The sequence below is a fragment of the Triticum urartu genome, chromosome 2A (genome assembly GCF_056163025.1).
Source record: "Triticum urartu cultivar PI428250 chromosome 2A, HENAU_Tu73, whole genome shotgun sequence".
NCBI lineage: Eukaryota > Viridiplantae > Streptophyta > Magnoliopsida > Poales > Poaceae > Triticum > Triticum urartu.
The window spans coordinates 497,387,430-497,406,055 of NC_141874.1; positions in this window are offsets into that span (position 1 = coordinate 497,387,430).

Below are 18,626 nucleotides of genomic sequence, written 5' to 3' on the forward strand. Positions count from 1 at the left end.
CACTCCGGGGTTACCGGATCATAACACGTAGTAGGTGACTATAACTTGCAAGATCGGATCTAGAACATGGATATAATGATGATAACATAAACGTTCAGATCCAAAATCATGGCACACAGGCCCAAAGTGACAAGCATTAAGCATGGCAAAGTCATAGCAACATCATTCTAGGAACATAGTGGATACTAGGGATCAAGTCCTAACAAAACTAACTCGATTACATGATGAATCTCATCCAACTCCTCACCGACCAGCGAGCCTACGAAGGAATTACTCACTCCCAGTGGGGAGCATCATGGAATTGGTGATGAAGAAGGGTTGGTGATGACGAAGAACAAAGACCCCCCTCTCCGGAGCCCCAAACGGACTCCAGATCTGCCCTCCCGAGGAAGAACAGGGCTTGGCGACGGCTCCGTCACGTGGATCACGATAATTCTTTCTCCCTCAATTTTTTCTTCGAAAATAGGATTTTATAGCGTTGGTTTCAGGGTCTGCGGGGCCACCAGGTGGGGACAACCCACCTGGGCGCGCCAGGAGAGGGGGGCGCACCCTGGTGGGTTGTGTCCACCCAGGGGCCCCTGTCCGGTAGGTCTTGGCTCCAGAAATTCTTATATATTATATAAAAATTCCTTGCAAAGTTTCGTTCCATTCCGAGAACTTTTATTTCTACACAAAAACAACACCATAGTAGTTCTGCTGAAATATCGTCAGTCCGGGGTTAGTTTCATTCAAATCATGCAAATTAGAGTCCAAAACAAGAGGAAAAGTGTTAGAAAAAGTAGATACGTTGGAGACGTATCATGGTTTTTGGAGACACCTTCCAGAGGGAAATACGACGCTCGCATGCACCGTCGTTTCCAGCATCGACCCTCGTCAATTAATATAGCTTTCACCCAGAAACCATCCACAAATCCCCGCCGAAAGCTGGGGAAGGTTCTGGACACACCAACACCCAGTGGCGGAGCTTCATGGAGGGCAACCTGGTCGGTGGCCCCCTAGCTCAAAGAAAAAATTGCATATATACCTATGTATTTGACCAATTTTCCAGTAAAAATCAGCATATTGTGATTTTGTTTGCCCCCCCCCCTAGACAATGGCCCGTCCATGATTTGAGCCCAAGCTCCACCACTACCAACACCCACCACGTCGATCTAAGAAATGACCAGCCTAGCCAAGTGGAAAGTAGGAACCCTTCGACGACGGCTCCCAAAGAGAAGGCCATCATCACCGGTAACCAATTCCCATCGAAAGTAAGGCTTTCGATCAGAACCCTTCGTCCATCCACCTAAGCGAGCCTCGGGGAAGGATCCCAACCATTGCCAATGGACACCATTGGCAGTGGCAGACTGTAACACCCATGATGCGGCTATATCTCCCACGTGTCTGAGCACGACTTAGAGGCATAACCGCATTGTAGGCATGTCGCAAGAGGGGTAATCTTTACACATCCCATGTACTGAATAAGAAAGGGATAAAGAGTTGGCTTACAATCGCCACTTCACACAATACATAAATATAGCATTACAACATCCAGAATACAATCACGGTCCGACTACGGAACCAAAATAAAAGAAGACCACCCCTAATGCTAGATCCCCGATCGCCCCGACTGGGCTCCACTACTGATCAACTGGAAACGGAACAATACAACGCAAACGATCTTCATCGAGCTCCTCCTTGAGCTCAGTTGCGTCACCTGCACGGTATCATCGGCACCTGCAACTGGTTTTTGGAAGTAATCTGTGAGTCACGGGGACTCAGCAATCTCACACCCTCGCGATCAAGACTATTTAAGCTTATGGGTAGGAAAGGGGTAGTGAGGTGGAGCTGCATCAAGCACTAGCATATATGGTGGCTAACATACGCAAATGAGAGCGAGAAGAGAAGCAAAGCACGGTCATGAACTAGAAGTGATCCTGAAACTACTTATGTTCAAGCATAACAGAAGAACCGTGTTCACTTCCCGGACTCCGCCGAAAAGAGACCATCACGGCTACACACGCGGTTGATTCATTTTAATTTGATTAAGTGTCAAGTTCTCTACAATCGGATATTAACAAATTTCCATCTGCCCATAACCGCGTGCACGGCTTTCGGAAGTTCTAAACCCTGCAGGGGTGTCCCAACTTAGCCCATCACAAGCTCTCACGGTTAATGAAGGATATTCCTTCTCCCAGGAAGACCCGATCAGACTCGGAATCCCGGTTATAAGACATTTCGACAATGGTAAAACAAGACCAGCAAATCCACCTGAATGTGCCGACAAATCCCGATAGGAGCTGCACATATCTCGTTCTCAGGGCACACCGGATGAGCAAGACGTCGGGTTGGCATAGACCCTGGTTGCCCAGGGGGCGCCGGACATCGCTCAGGTTGGACCAACACTTAGAGAAGCACTGGCCCGGGGGGTTAAAATAAAGATGACCCTTGAGTCTGTAGAACCCAAGGGAAAAAGGCTTAGGTGGCAAAAGGTAAAACTAAGGTTGGGCCTTGATGGAGGAATTTTATTCAAGGCGAACAGTCAAGGGGTTCCCATTATAACCCAACCGCGTAAGGAACGCAAAATCAAGGAACATAACACCGGTATGACGGAAACTAGGGCGGCAAGAGTGGAACAAAACACCAGGCATAAGGCCGAGCCTTCCACCCTTTACCAAGTGTATATATGCATTAATTAAAATAAGAGATATTGTGATATCCCAACATATCCATGTTCCAACATGGAACAAACTCCATCTTCACCTGCAACTAGCAACGCTATAAGAGGGGCTGAGCAAAGCGGTAACATAGCCAAACAACGGTTTGCTAGGAAAGGTGGGTTAGAGGATTGACATGGCAATATGGGAGGCATGATATAGCAAGTGGTAGGTATCGCAACATAGCAATAGAGCGAGCAACTAGCAAGCAAAGATAGAAGTGATTTCGAGGGTATGATCATCTTGCCTGCAAAGTTCTCCGAGAAGACGAAAGCTTGATCCTCGTAAGCGTACTCAATGGGTACCTCGAACATGAACTCGTCTCCCGGCTCTATCCAAGGCAAGAACACAAGCAAAGGAAAACAACAATCAACCACGGTGCAATGCGCAAGCAACATGATGCAAAACTGGCATGATATGCGGGATGTGACATGCAATGCATATGCGTGCTCCGGAAGGGAACAATTGAACAAGGCATCAACTTGGAAAACCAAGAGTGCCCCTGGAAAGATGAGTTGATTTCGGTCGAAATCGATATAAAGATCACCGGAATCGGATGCACGGTTTGCAAATGGCAAGCAAAACAATAATGGCACAATTCTGCGATTATCAGCGCGATGCCATCTAGAATGCAACAAGAAACTAAGCTACTACATTCCAACATAACAACAAAGCACATGGCAGTGATCTACTCAAGATGCTTGACAAAAGATGAACATTGAGCTACGGCTAAATCACACAAGAGCAGGTTCAAAGAAGCATGGCAAAAGTGCAAAAGATAAAAACATCACAGACTTGGAGAAAATAACATGTCAGGAATTAACATCAGGAAGCAATGTTTAGAGCAAGATACCAACATGCTACAGGAACAGAACATAGCAATACAAGGCATGGCATGAATCTACTCAAATCATATAACAAAAGTCCCTTACTGACTATAAGCCAAAAAGGATCATAAGATATGATGGCACCCATGTAAACATAGCAACTTTCGTTAACAGATTCAGACTTAGCAGAAAACTGGACATGACATAAACAGAATTATGAAGGCATGTTTGCGAGCTCAATGCACTCAACACAAGGAATTGCATGACAAACTAAGCATACTCCCAGCAAGAAGACATGATGAAGAAGCTAACAATGGCAAGAACAATCTCATAGCATGCATGGATCAACTACAACAACCTTGGCAAAATTGATTAACATGTAAACAATCTGCCAGGAACATTTTATAGCAAAAGTAGAGCAAGATTGAGTCATTCTAGGGTACTCCATAAATGCAAACAAGGACATGGACGGATAGAGCATAACCATATGTCAAAATCATCCTTACTGAACATACTCAAAAGAGGCATGGATCACCCTGTAGCAACATGAATACATGGCATAAAAATAACAGCAGGGAAATGACTTAGTGAAATTCTAAGTCCCTAAAATCAGCAATATCACGAGAGCTACTTTGCATGCATGTGCTAGTCACCACATTGATCACAAAAATACATGGCATACACCCCTGTAAAGATGGCATGGCATATAACAAAACACATGTAGAGCTCATGCCCATATGCAGCACACAATAATCATGGCAAAAAAGACAAATTCTCATAAACTGATAAGAATCAGGAACTAGCATTTTATTGCACTCTTGCATCAACAATTAGGGCATCAATATGGACTCAAACAATCATGGCACAATGGAACAAAATGAAGAGGACATGCAGGTGAACAATTTGATATAAGGCACGCACAAAACGGAGCTACGGATGCGGAGTTATGATGCAATGAACAGGGCTATAAAATATTGCAGACTTAGGAGAAAAATGAGGTCAACCTAGGGTTTCCAGATCTGGATCGGGATCTGGCGCGGTCTTCGAGAATCACCGAAGATGGAGGTCGCCGGAGTGGTCGCGGTGGCCGGAGTCGGAGAAGAGAAGGGAGTGGCCGGAGCTCGCCGACCGGTGGAGATCGCCGGAGACGGAGCAGGCGCGGCTCCCGCGGCGGAGCTGGGCGGCGGAGGCGGCGGACGGGCAGCGGGGCGGCCACTGGAGAGGCGCGGCGGCCGGAGTTAGTGGCGGGGACGGCGTATGGTGGCGGCGAGGAGGAGGCGGCGCGACGCGGGTGCTCGGCGGCGGGGTGAGGCGCGGGGCGCGGGTTCGCGGGGGCCCGCCACGGGCCGAGCGGGCCGGCAGTGGCGCGCGGTGGCCGGGGCCACGTGGCAGCATGGGAGAGGCTGGGAGCCGCGGCGCGATTCGTTCGGTCCGGGACGGACATGTCCGACGGGCGAGAGGGGAAAAGTCTAGGGTTTCATCTGCGCGAAATTTCGGGGAGGCACACATATGTATAGGTAGAGGGAGCTAGGAGAGTCCAAATGAGGTGCGGTTTTCGGCCATGCGGTCGTGGTCGAACGACCAAGAGGATGGAGGGGGTTTGGATGGGTTATTGTGACACTTTGGAGGGGTGTTGGGCTGCAACACACACGAGGCCTTTACGGTTCCCCGGTTAACCGTTGGAGTATCAAACGGACTCCAAATGGCACGAAACTTGACAGGCGGTCTACCGGTGGTGTACCAAGGCCGCTTGGAAAATCTCGGTCCATTTCGATAAAGTTTAACACCCGCACACGAAAATAGGAAAAAGGGGGCGCCGGAGGACATAGGAATGTCGGATTGAGAAACGGACAACGGTGAAAAAGCTCGGATGCATGAGACAAACACGTATGCAAATGCGATGCACATGATGACATGATATGAAATGCATGACACGCAAACAAATGACAAGGCAACAACAGCGAATAACTGGAAGACACCTGGCGCAATGGTCTCGGGGCGTTACAACACTCCACCACTACGAGAGGATCTCGTCCCGAGATCTAGGATGGCACCGGAGGGGAAGGGAAGAGGAAGATAAGATGTAAAACTAAGTTGCTTCTTCGACAAATGAGTGAAACCAAAGAACCTTGCGAGGTTGAACAAATTGAATGAAAGAATACAACAGAGATGAACAAAGTTGAAAACACTCCGTTAGAAAAGAGAAACAAGGAAGAACAAATTCGGGCAGCACTCCGGTTGAAAAGAGATGCAATACTTGATAAGATGAAAAGAACTTGAGCAGAGGACACAACACTCCTGCTAAACGGATAAACAAGGAAAGGAGCATGATCCTCACCATTCGAGATGATGATTGAAAAGATCAACAACACAAAACCTCCGGAAGAGATGAGAGAATGGAATGGAATGAACGGAGGGAAACAAGATCTTGGGAGAGCATGCTTACAACCAATGCTAGAACGGAGTTGTTGGATTATCAACAATGAAATGATAAGCTTGATGTGGGCTTATGGAAGACATCTCCAAATTATGAGGTGAAATTCTGCCACCCATGGAATTTTTTTTGATTGGGAGCTAGAAAAAGATAGAAATCTTTCTTCCACCAAGGTGATAAGGATAAAACTTGGATCATAGATAATCACCACAAAGAGCAACATTCCCAATGGAAGGCTTTAGGTGAAATTTATACCAAGATAACTCCATGGAAGAAAGTGATGGGTTTAAATAACTCATTCTTGTGAATGAAGAATGATATCTTGTGAATGAAGAATGATATATTACCACCTCAAAAGATAAGGGAGAACAATTGCACTCCGGATTGCAAGATGAAGAAAACTTGAGCTCCTCTGAAAAGAATCTCAATGAACACTTCGAGTGGAATTAAATCCTTTATGAACCATCATGTAGAGCCTCCGTGAAGAACTCCGGTAATAAGGAATGATAAAAAAGAAGTGAAGGATGAAAGAGTAAGATTGAGGCCCCGCAATGATTGAATGAAGCTTTGCGATGAGATAAAGTGGAAACTTGGAACTCCAAACGAAAAGATAAAGCATCTCGAACTGAGAATGTGGTATGATGAACCACTCCGAAAAGCAGGAATTGAATTTACTCGATGAAACAAGAATAAGAATTACATTATGCTTATCCATCATCAATTTAATTTATGACAAGCAATGGATTTAGCATACTACTTATTCTCATAGAAAGGATTAAGATAGATATAGCGCAACTTGAGAAGGTCTTCAACGATCCACCGGTAGACTTGAAACAACGAATGAATTGATAAGATAAAGAAGGAAGAGAAATCTTGAACGAACCACCGTAAGAATTGGAAATGAACGAAGTAAAGGGATGAATCACCGGTAAGAATTAGAGAACGAATGAGGATACTTGAGGGGATTTAGATACAACTGAAACGAAGAGATCACGAGCTGATTAGAGAATATTGAATGATGCACCAGTAAGATTTGGAGAACAATAGCTGAAAGCTGGAATGAATAATCCCAAAATGATGGCCTTCAGAGAATCAAACTGAAAAGACTCTTGAAATGCTCTGGATGGATGAAAAAATTCTCACAGTCGAAAACAATTATGAGAGAATGGCATCAAGCCAGAACCATGAATCTTCAAGAGAAAAAATAAGATTTGGAGGAAAAAAAAACTCGTCTTCGGTCTTCAAAAGTTGAGAATGACGACGCGAAACACCAACATGAGTTGTTGAGATACTCCGGGATGAATATTAGAAAGGTTGAACCGATGATGAAAAGAAATTTTAAGCTCTTGGAAAAATACACATGACTGATGACAATTCATTCTTACGTCAAACTTTGAAAGAATTTGAGGGTAGCTCCGGGAAAATTAGAAGAGTCAGGTAAGATCCTGGGAAAAAGACCTGTGGGTTAGGGCCCACTCAAAAGAAACACCGTTGAGCGATTTAAAAGATAGATTGCATCAGTTGAGTTAAATGGCTTGAATAAGATAACAACCTCGAGATAGGTTTGAACGGATCTTAAATGAAAAGATGAGCCTTTTGAGATATCTTCAGCACTCTAGATAACATGAATAGCAAGAGGTGGATGATTATGAGGTGCATCGGTATGAGAAGGTATTTGAAACGAGGAAAAGGGATATGATCAACACCAAAAGCTTGCATTGAAACCACTGGAGAAGGAAAATAATGAAGAATGGTAACCTTGAGGCTCCGTTAGTATCTTCCTGAGAATCACCGGATAAGAACATTGACGGAAAAGAATGGAGAGACTCTCACAAATAAAAGGATACATGATTAAGAAATCTGAATCCTTGAAGAAACAAGGGTGGGAGGGCGGGAAAAACAAAAGGAAACTTGGGACAGATGAAACAAATAACGTTGAGAAGACTGAGATTGGATCTTGCAAATGTTGAAATGATCGGATTCGCTTGAAGAGAAACACGCCGGTTGAAAAAGAATTGGCATGACCATCTTGATTATCATCAAGGATTAGTATTCACATAGAAATATGAGAACATCGCTTAGAAAAGGTATGGAATCAACACTTGACTTCGAAGCAACTCGAATACCACAACTGAAAACAAAACAAAGGATTGGCTTGCAAAATAAGCCAGAAACAAACATATGATAGAGATTTCGTCCGAAGTTTTCATGGTGGGACCCACACGGGCTCGATCGTACAACACCATCATGTACAAGGCAGTGCACATGACATACGAAGCGTCCCTGAGTCAACATATCCAATGACTCTTTAAGACACAACGAGACCACTATAAAACCAACCGTGGATAGGCGGACCACTAGACGTCGAACCCCAATCTCATATCATGCATCTGTCGGAAAAATATCCTAGGAGCTACTTGAATTCTCACTTATAAACTCCTGAAACTTTCTGGTTATGCAATCAGGTGTCGGGGATACAGGGGAAGCATAATATCTCACCCAAAACTAACAAATCCTACATCCAGCTGTATCCATCCTTCAACACATAACCAAGAAACCTTCGGGAATCATTTAACTCAACCTTCGAAAAGCATCCATTATACGAGTTATGGCAATACTCCCGAACTCCCGCCCCAGTACTGGGTGGCGTCGAGGTTATCTCACCAACAACTGCATAAAAGAGATTTTCGATGTCGGCGAAACTCAGGTATTCCAGAACTGTAACGATAAAATTGTGACGACAACACCTTGGAGCTCAACTCCCCGGGACACTGCCACAACCCCTAAATGTCAGGAGGCACCAAGAACAATGTTCTCGTCACAAAACCATCGGAATGATTCTAAGATACCCGCGTGATCCTAAAAAAAATCATGAAATTTGAGAAGAGAAGAGTCAAAACTCTACGTCAGGAGGCCTCACCAGAGCGACGAAGAGAGTGAGGAGTAAAAAGAATCCTACTCTTCGATATATATAATCCTATAAGACTCAAAACATTTTGTTCTAGACTCAATAACGCCAGCAATTCAATCAAGCAGGGGGCTCCTAAGTCGGGGAAGGCTCTGATACCAACTTGTAAGACCCACGATGCGGCTATATCTCCCACGTATCGGAGCACGACTTAGAGGCATAACCACATTGTAGGCATGTCGCAAGAGGGGTAATCTTTACACATCCCATGTACTGAATAAGAAAGGGATAAAGAGTTGGCTTACAATCGCCACTTCACACAATACATAAATATAGCATTACAACATCCAGAATACAATCACGATCCGACCGCGGAACCAAAATAAAAGAAGACCACCCCTAACGCTAGATCCCCGATCGCCCCGATTGGGCTCCACTACTGATCAACTGGAAACGAAACAAAAAAACGCACACGATCTTCATCGAGCTCCTCCTTGAGCTCGGTTGCGTCACCTGCACGGTATCATCGGCACCTGCAACTGGTTTTTGGAAGTAATCTGTGAGTCACGGGGACTCAACAATCTCACACCCTCGCGATCAAGACTATTTAAGCTTATGGGTAGGAAAGGGGTAGTGAGGTGCAGCTGCAGCAAGCACTAGCATATATGGTGGCTAACATACGCAAATGAGAGCGAGAAGAGAAGCAAAGCACGATCGTGAACTAGAAGTGATCAAGAAGTGATACTGAAACTACTTACGTTCAAGCATAACAGAAGAACCGTGTTCACTTCCCGGACTCCACCGAAAAGAGACCATCACGGCTACACATGCAGTTGATTCATTTTAATTTGATTAAGTGTCAAGTTCTCTACAATCGGATATTAACAAATTTCCATCTGCCCATAACCGCGTGCACGGCTTTCGGAAGTTCTAAACCCTGCAGGGGTGTCCCAACTTAGCCCATCACAAGCTCTCACGGTTAATGAAGGATATTCCTTCTCCCAGGAAGACCCGATCAGACTCGGAATCCCAGTTATAAGACATTTCGACAATGGTAAAACAAGACCAGCAAATCCACCTGAATGTGCCGACAAATCCCGATAGGAGCTGCACATATCTCGTTCTCAGGGCACACCGGATGAGCAAGACGTCGGGTTGGCATAGACCCTGGTTGCCCAGGGGGCGCCGGACATCGCTCAGGTTGGACCAACACTTAGAGAAGCACTGGCCCGGGGGGTTAAAATAAAGATGACCCTTGAGTCTGTAGAACCCAAGGGAAAAAGGCTTAGGTGGCAAAAGGTAAAACTAAGGTTGGGCCTTGATGGAGGAATTTTATTCAAGGCGAACAGTCAAGGGGTTCCCATTATAACCCAACCGCGTAAGGAACGCAAAATCAAGGAACATAACACCGGTATGACGGAAACTAGGGCGGCAAGAGTGGAACAAAACACCAGGCATAAGGCCGAGCCTTCCACCCTTTACCAAGTGTATATATGCATTAATTAAAATAAGAGATATTGTGATATCCCAACATATCCATGTTCCAACATGGAACAAACTCCATCTTCACCTGCAACTAGCAACGCTATAAGAGGGGCTGAGCAAAGCGGTAACATAGCCAAACAACGGTTTGCTAGGAAAGGTGGGTTAGAGGATTGACATGGCAATATGGGAGGCATGATATAGCAAGTGGTAGGTATCGCAACATAGCAATAGAGCGAGCAACTAGCAAGCAAAGATAGAAGTGATTTCGAGGGTATGATCATCTTGCCTGCAAAGTTCTCCGAGAAGACGAAAGCTTGATCCTCGTAAGCGTACTCAATGGGTACCTCGAACATGAACTCGTCTCCCGGCTCTATCCAAGGCAAGAACACAAGCAAAGGAAAACAACAATCAACCACGGTGCAATGCGCAAGCAACATGATGCAAAACTGGCATGATATGCGGGATGTGACATGCAATGCATATGCGTGCTCCGGAAGGGAACAATTGAACAAGGCATCAACTTGGAAAACCAAGAGTGCCCCTGGAAAGATGAGTTGATTTCGGTCGAAATCGATATAAAGATCACCGGAATCGGATGCACGGTTTGCAAATGGCAAGCAAAACAATAATGGCACAATTCTGCGATTATCAGCGCGATGCCATCTAGAATGCAACAAGAAACTAAGCTACTACATTCCAACATAACAACAAAGCACATGGCAGTGATCTACTCAAGATGCTTGACAAAAGATGAACATTGAGCTACGGCTAAATCACACAAGAGCAGGTTCAAAGAAGCATGGAAAAAGTGCAAAAGATAAAAACATCACAGACTTGGAGAAAATAACATGTCAGGAATTAACATCAGGAAGCAATGTTTAGAGCAAGATACCAACATGCTACAGGAACAGAACATAGCAATACAAGGCATGGCATGAATCTACTCAAATCATATAACAAAAGTCCCTTACTGACTATAAGCCAAAAAGGATCATAAGATATGATGGCACCCATGTAAACATAGCAACTTTCGTTAACAGATTCAGACTTAGCAGAAAACTGGACATGACATAAACAGAATTATGAAGGCATGTTTGCGAGCTCGATGCACTCAACACAAGGAATTGCATGAAAAACTAAGCATACTCCCAGCAAGAAGACATGATGAAGAAGCTAACAATGGCAAGAACAATCTCATAGCATGCATGGATCAACTACAACAACCTTGGCAAAATTGATTAACATGTAAACAATCTGCCAGGAACATTTTATAGCAAAAGTAGAGCAAGATTGAGTCATTCTAGGATGCTCCATAAATGCAAACAAGGACATGGATGGATATAGCATAACCATATGTCAAAATCATCCTTACTGAACATACTCAAAAGAGGCATGGATCACTCTGTAGCAACATCAATACATGGCATAAAAATAACAGCAGGGAAATGACTTAGTGAAATTCTAAGTCCCTGAAATCAGCAATATCACGAGAGCTACTTTGCATGCATGTGCTAGTCACCACATTGATCACAAAAATACATGGCATACACCCCTGTAAAGATGGCATGGCATATAACAAAACACATGTAGAACTCATGCCCATATGCAGCACACAATAATCATGGCAAAAATGACAAATGCTCATAAACTGATAAGAATCAGGAACTAACATTTTATAGCACTCTTGCATCAACAATTAGGGAATCAAGATGGACCCAAACAAGCCTAGCACAATGGAACAAAATTAAGAGGACATCCAGGTGAACAATTTGATATAAGGCACGCACAAAACGGAACTACGGATGCGGAGTTATGATGCAATGAACAGGGCTAGAAAATATTGCAGACTTTGGAGAAAAACGAGGTCAACCTAGGGTTTCCAGATCTGGATCGGGATCTGGAGCGGTCTTCGAGAATCACCGGAGATGGATGTCGCCGGAGTGGTCGCGATGGCCAGAGTCGGAGAAGAGAAGGGAGTGGCCGGAGCTCGCCGACTGGTGGAGATCGCCGGAGACGGAGCAGGCATGGCTCCCGCAGTGGAGCTGGGCAGCGGACGGGCGGTGGGGCGGTGACCGAAGAGGCGCGGCGGCCGGAGTTGGCGGCGGGGACGGCGTACGGTGGCGGCGAGGAGGAGGCGGCGCGGCGCAGGTGCTCGGCGGTGGGGCGAGGCGCGGGAAGGCGCGGGGTGCGGGTTCGCGGGGGCCCACCATGGGCCGAGCGGGCCGGCAGTGGCGCGCGGTGGACGGGGCCACGTGGTGGCATGGGAGAGGCTGGGAGCGGCGGCGCGATTCGTCCGGTACGGGACGGACATGTCCGGCGGGCGAGAGGGGAAAAGTCTAGGGTTTCATCTGCGCGAAATTTCGGGGAGGCACACATATATATAGGTAGAGGGAGCTAGGAGAGTCCAAATGAGGTGCGGTTTTTGGCCACGCGATCGTGATCGAACAATCGAGAGGATGGAGGGGGTTTGGATGGGTTATTGGGACACTTTGGAGGGGTGTTGGGCTGCAACACACACGAGGCCTTTACGGTTCCCCGGTTAACCGTTGGAGTATCAAACGGACTCCAAATGGCACGAAACTTCACAGGCGGTCTACCGGTGGTGTACCAAGGCCGCTTGGCAATTCTCGGTCCATTCCGAGAAAGTTTAACACCCGCACACGATAAGAGGCAAAAGGGGGCGCCGGAGGACATAGGAATGTCGGATTGAGAAACGGACAACGGGGAAAAAGCTCGGATGCATGAGACAAACACGTATGCAAATGCGATGCACATGATGACATGATATGAAATGCATGACACGCAAACAAATGACAAGGCAACAGCAGCAAATGACTGGAAGACACCTGGCGCAACGGTCTCGGGGCGTTACACAGACCAAGGGCGTCGAATCCAAGAACAAACCAATCAAGCCATCACAACACGAAGGTGACGAGATCGCCAACCCTTGCCACCACCGTGTCGTCCACCCTGACACCAATCACCGCACCTTCCATGCCCAGCACCACCCCCGTGCACATGTTGGCCGCATGCCAACGCCATCGGAGCAACCTCCGGTGCCGCCACCTCCTTAGCAACAACGAGTGATGAGACCACAACCGAATATGAAGGACCCCAAATCGGACCCTCATGCCCACAGCAACCACCGGGAGCACGTTCCACCCAAGCCCAGGTTGGGCCCGCAAAACGGTTGCGCTTCCCGCACAACCGCCACCACCACGATGCCACAACTCCCAGACGACAGCAGCAAGTAGCAACCCCGCCATAGACATCGAAGATTGACCCCAAGAAGTCAGTGTCGCCAGATCGAGGGCTTCCCAATCCGGAACTCCAAGCCCACACGCAACCACCACTGCTGCAACTGTTGGGAAACATTGCATGGAAAAAAATGTCTACGCACACGCAAGATCTATCCATGGAGATGCATAACAACGAGAGGGGAGGGTGTGTCTACGTACCCTCATACACCGTAAGTGGAAGCATTTAGTAACGCGGTTGATGTAGTCGAACTTTTTTGCGATCCAACCGATCGAGTACCGAACGTACGACACCTCGGTGACGTCCTCGCCTTATTGATCCAGCAAGATGGCGAAGTAGTGGATGAGTTCTGGCATCATGTCAATGTGGTGACGATGGTGGTGATGATATCTCCGCAGGGCTTCGCCTAAGCACTACGAAAATATGACCGAGGGACAAAACTGTGGAGGGGGGCGCCGCACACGGCTAAGAGATTGTCGTGGTTCTGTGTGGTGCCCCCTCCCACATATATATAGGTGGGGGTGGGGAGAGGGGAGGCGCCCCAAGTAGGCCGAATTGTACTTGGGGTCCTCCCCAAGCCGCGCCCCTTTTTTCCTTATTAGCTGAGCGGGGAAAGGTAGGGAAGGGTGCCCCCCCTTTCCTTTCTGCCATGAGAAGGGGAAGGCAGGAGGGGCTAGCCCCCCTTTCCTTCCCTAGGGACGGCAACCAGAGAGAGGGGCGCGCCAGCCCCTTGTGGGCTGGTCTGTCCCCCGCTTGGCCCAATAGGCCCATATACCTACCGGCGACCCGATGACTACCCGGTGCACTCCGAAACTCTTTAGGTGTCCAAATATTGTCATCCTATATATCAATCTTTATCTCTGGACCACCCGGAGCTCCTTGTCATGTTTGCGATCTCATCCAGGACTCCGAACAACATTCGGTCACCAAATCATATAACTCATATAACACTATATCGTCAACGAATGTTAAGCGTGCGGACCCTACGGGTTCGAGAACTATGTAGACATGATCGAGACACCTCTCCGGTCAATAATCAATAGCGGAACCTGGATGCCCATATTGGCTCCTACATATTCTACAAAAATCTTTATCGGTCGAACCTTATGACAACATACGTAATTCCCTTTGTCCATCGGTATGTTACTTGCCCGAGATACGATCATCGGTATCTTCATACCTAGTTCAATCTCGTTACCAGCAAGTCTCCTTACTTGTTTCATAATACATCATCTTGCAACTAACTCCTTAGTCACTTTGCTTGCAAGGCTTCTTATGATGTGTATTACCAAGAGGGCCCAGAGATACCTCTCTGATACTCGGAGTGACAAATCCTAATCTCGATCTATGCCAACTCAACAAACACCTTCAAAGATACCTATAGAGCATCTTTATGATCACCCAGTTATGTTGTGACGTTTGATAGCACACAAGGTATTCCTCCGGTGTCCGGGAGTTGCATAATCTCATAGTCGAAGGAATATGTATTTGACATTAAGAAAGCAATAGCAATAAATTGAACGATCAATATGCTAAGCTAACGGTTGGGTCTTGTCCATCACATCATTTTCCTAATGATGTGATCCCGTTATCAAATGACAACTCATCTCTATGGTTAGGAAACCTTAACCATCTTTTGATCAACGAGCTTGTCTAGTACAGACTCACTAGGGACACGGTATTTGTTTATGTATCCACACATGTATTAAGTATCCGGTCAATACAATTCTAGCATGAATAATAAACCTTTATCATGATTAAGGAAATGTAATAATAACCATTTTATTATTGCCTCTAGGACATATTTCCATCAGCAACCCCTAACACAAGCCACACCATCGGACTTGATGACGCGATCTGTGTAGGGCCAAACACTGTTCATCATATGTCGTTCAACACCACAAGCCCCCCATCTTATGAGCAAGACAAACCACTAGGAAGAGAGAATATCCGGCTGTCGCCAGCTACACACGTGCTTTGCCCAACAAAGTACTAAGTAGCCAGGGTTTTGATCGGGATTGAGTACAAGGGGACTGGGGATTCGAGGTTAATCTTACACTGTAGTGGTAAATCCTAGCCGTGGCGACCCTCGATGCGCTTGGAGTGGCGGTGGCCCTTAGCCTTGTTGTTGTTCTCCAGCTCTACCATAGCATGCACTGTCTCGTCATCCTCGCCATCATCCAGATCGATTGACATACTACGGTGGCCTGGCTCCGATGCCCTGACCACCACCTCCACCACTTTTTCTTCCTCCTCTGGCTCCAGAGCGATGACCTACAATGCAACCAATGTCCTACTCTAGAACGTTGTCGCATGCTTGTCTTGAGGAGCCATGTACACCCTATACTTGGCCCATCTTGACCTCTGTCCAACACCGCCGGAGTCGGCCTGATTCATGGCCCAACGAAGGATGTCCACTGACATACCGCCCTTCACTAGGTCAGGAATCAGCCTCTTCAACTCCTCTGCCGTCGCCTTCTTAACCACAATGTCTGCCTCCCTGTGCATCACTTCGATGTTCCTGAAGTTCGAGTACACTTCCATGGTGTTCTCAAACTCGATGCGGTCACCGAGCGAGCATCCGAGGAAGAAAGCCCTTCATCCAATGCCCCGGGGGAAGGGTTGGGGTTGGAATTCATGGTGATGGATAGCTGGAAGAGGAGTGGGAGACATACAGGGTTAACTGAGTGTGGTGGTGGGTAAGTAGTGATCGTCAGGCTGGGTAAATGTAGGGGCTTTATACGATAGGTTTTAATGCCGATCAACCTTTGAACTTTGTGATGTTCATAATGCAGAACTTTGTGTTGTTCATCATGTAGATCGAGACAGAGAACAAGGGCAAGGAGGTGGTCTCGTCAGAGAACAAGGTCAAGGAGGTGGTGCCGCCAATGGCGAGGAGGTGCCGCCCACGGATAAGGATGTGGTGCTAGAGGAGCCCCCTAGCGGCAAGCGTCGAAAGTACGGGCACTGTTGGGTAACGTAGTATTTCAAAAAAAATCCTACGATCACGCAAGATCTAACTAGGAGATGCATAGCAACGAGAGGGGAGAGTGTGTCCACGTACCCTCGTAGATCGAAAGCGGAAGCGTTTAGTAACGCGGTTGATGTAGTCGATCGTCTTCGTGATCCAACCGATCCAAGCACCGAACGTACGACACCTCCGCGTTCAGCACATGTTCATCTCGGTGACGTCCCTCGATCTCTTGATCCAGTTGAAGACGAGGGAGAGTTCCGTCAGCACGATGGCATGGCGATGGTGATGATGAAGTTACCAACGCAGTGCTTCGCCTAAGCACTACGATGATATGACCGAGGTGTGTAACTGTGGAGGGGGGCACCGCACACGGCTAAGAGAATTGATCTTGTGTGTTCTAGGGTGCCCCTGCCCCCGTATAAAGGAGGGGAGGGGGAGGCCGCCGGCCCCTGTAGGGCGCGCCAGGAGAGGGGAGTCCTACTAGGACTCCAAGTCCTAGTAGGATTCCACCTAGAGGAAGGGGGAAGAAGGAAGGGAGAGTGGGAAGGGAAGGAAAGGGGGCGTGGCCCCCTTCCCCTAGTCCAATTCAGACCCAAGGAGGGGGGCATGGCCAGCCCCTCTTGGCCCTTCTCTCTCCCCACTAAGGCCCATGAAGGCCCATTAGTTCCCCCGAGGGGTTCCGATAACCCTCTGGCACTCCGATAATTATCCGGTACCTCTCGGAACTCATCCGGTGTCCGAATAACATCGTCCAATATATCAATCTTTATGTCTCGACCATTTCGAGACTCCGCGTCATGTATGTGATCTCATCCGGGACTCTTAACAAACTTCAGTCATCAAATCACATAACTCCTAATACAAATCGTCATCGAACGTTAAGCGTGCGAACCCTATGGGTTCGAGAACTATGTAGACATGGCCGAGACACATCTTTGGTCAATAACCAATAGCGGAACCTGGATGCTCATGTTGGCTCCTACGTATTCTATGAAGATCTTTATCGGTCAAACCGCATAACAACATACGTTTTTCCCTTTGTCATCAGTATGTTACTTGCCCGAGATTCGATCGTCGGTATCATCATACCTAGTTCAATCTCGTTACCGACAAGTATCTTTACTCGTTCCATAATGCATCATCCCGCAACTAAATCATTAGTCACATTGCTTGCAAGGCTTATAGTGATGAGCATTACCGAGAGGGCCCAGAGATACCTCTCCGATACACGGAGTGGCAAATCCTAATCTTGATCTATGCCAACTTAACAAACACCTTCGGAGACACCTGTAGAGCATCTTTATAATCACCCAGTTATGTTGTGATGTTTCATAGCACACAAAGTGTTCCTCCGGTATTCAGGAGTTGCATAATCTCATAGTCAGAGGAATAAGTATAAGTCATTAAGAAAGCAATAACAATAAAACTAAATGATCATTATGCTAAGCTAACGGATGGGTCTTGTCCATCACATCATTGTCTAATGATGTGATCCCGTTCATCAAATCACAACACATGTCTATGGTTAGGAAACTTAACCATCTTTGATTATCGAGCTAGTCAAGTAGAGGCATACTAGGGACCCTCTGTTTGTCTATGTATTCACACATGTACTAAGTTTCCGGTTAATACAATTCTAGCATGAATAATAAACATTTATCATGATATAAGGAAATATAAATAACAACTTTATATTGCCTCTAGGGCATATTTCCTTCAGTCTCCCACTTGCACTAGAGTCAATAATCTAGTTCACATTGTCATGTGATTTAACACCAATAGTTCACATCTTTATGTGATTAGTTCACATCTCCATGTGACTAATACCCAAAGGGTTTACTAAAGTCAATATTCTAGTTCACATCGCTATGTGATTAACACCCAAAGAGTGATCATGTTTTGCTTGTGAGAGAAGTTTTGTAGCGCCCCGAGACCGATGTGCCAGGTGTCGTCCAGTTATTCGCTGTTGTTGCCTTGTCATTGCTTGCGTGTCATGCATTGCATATCGTGTCATCATGTGCATTTCATTTGCATACATGTTCGT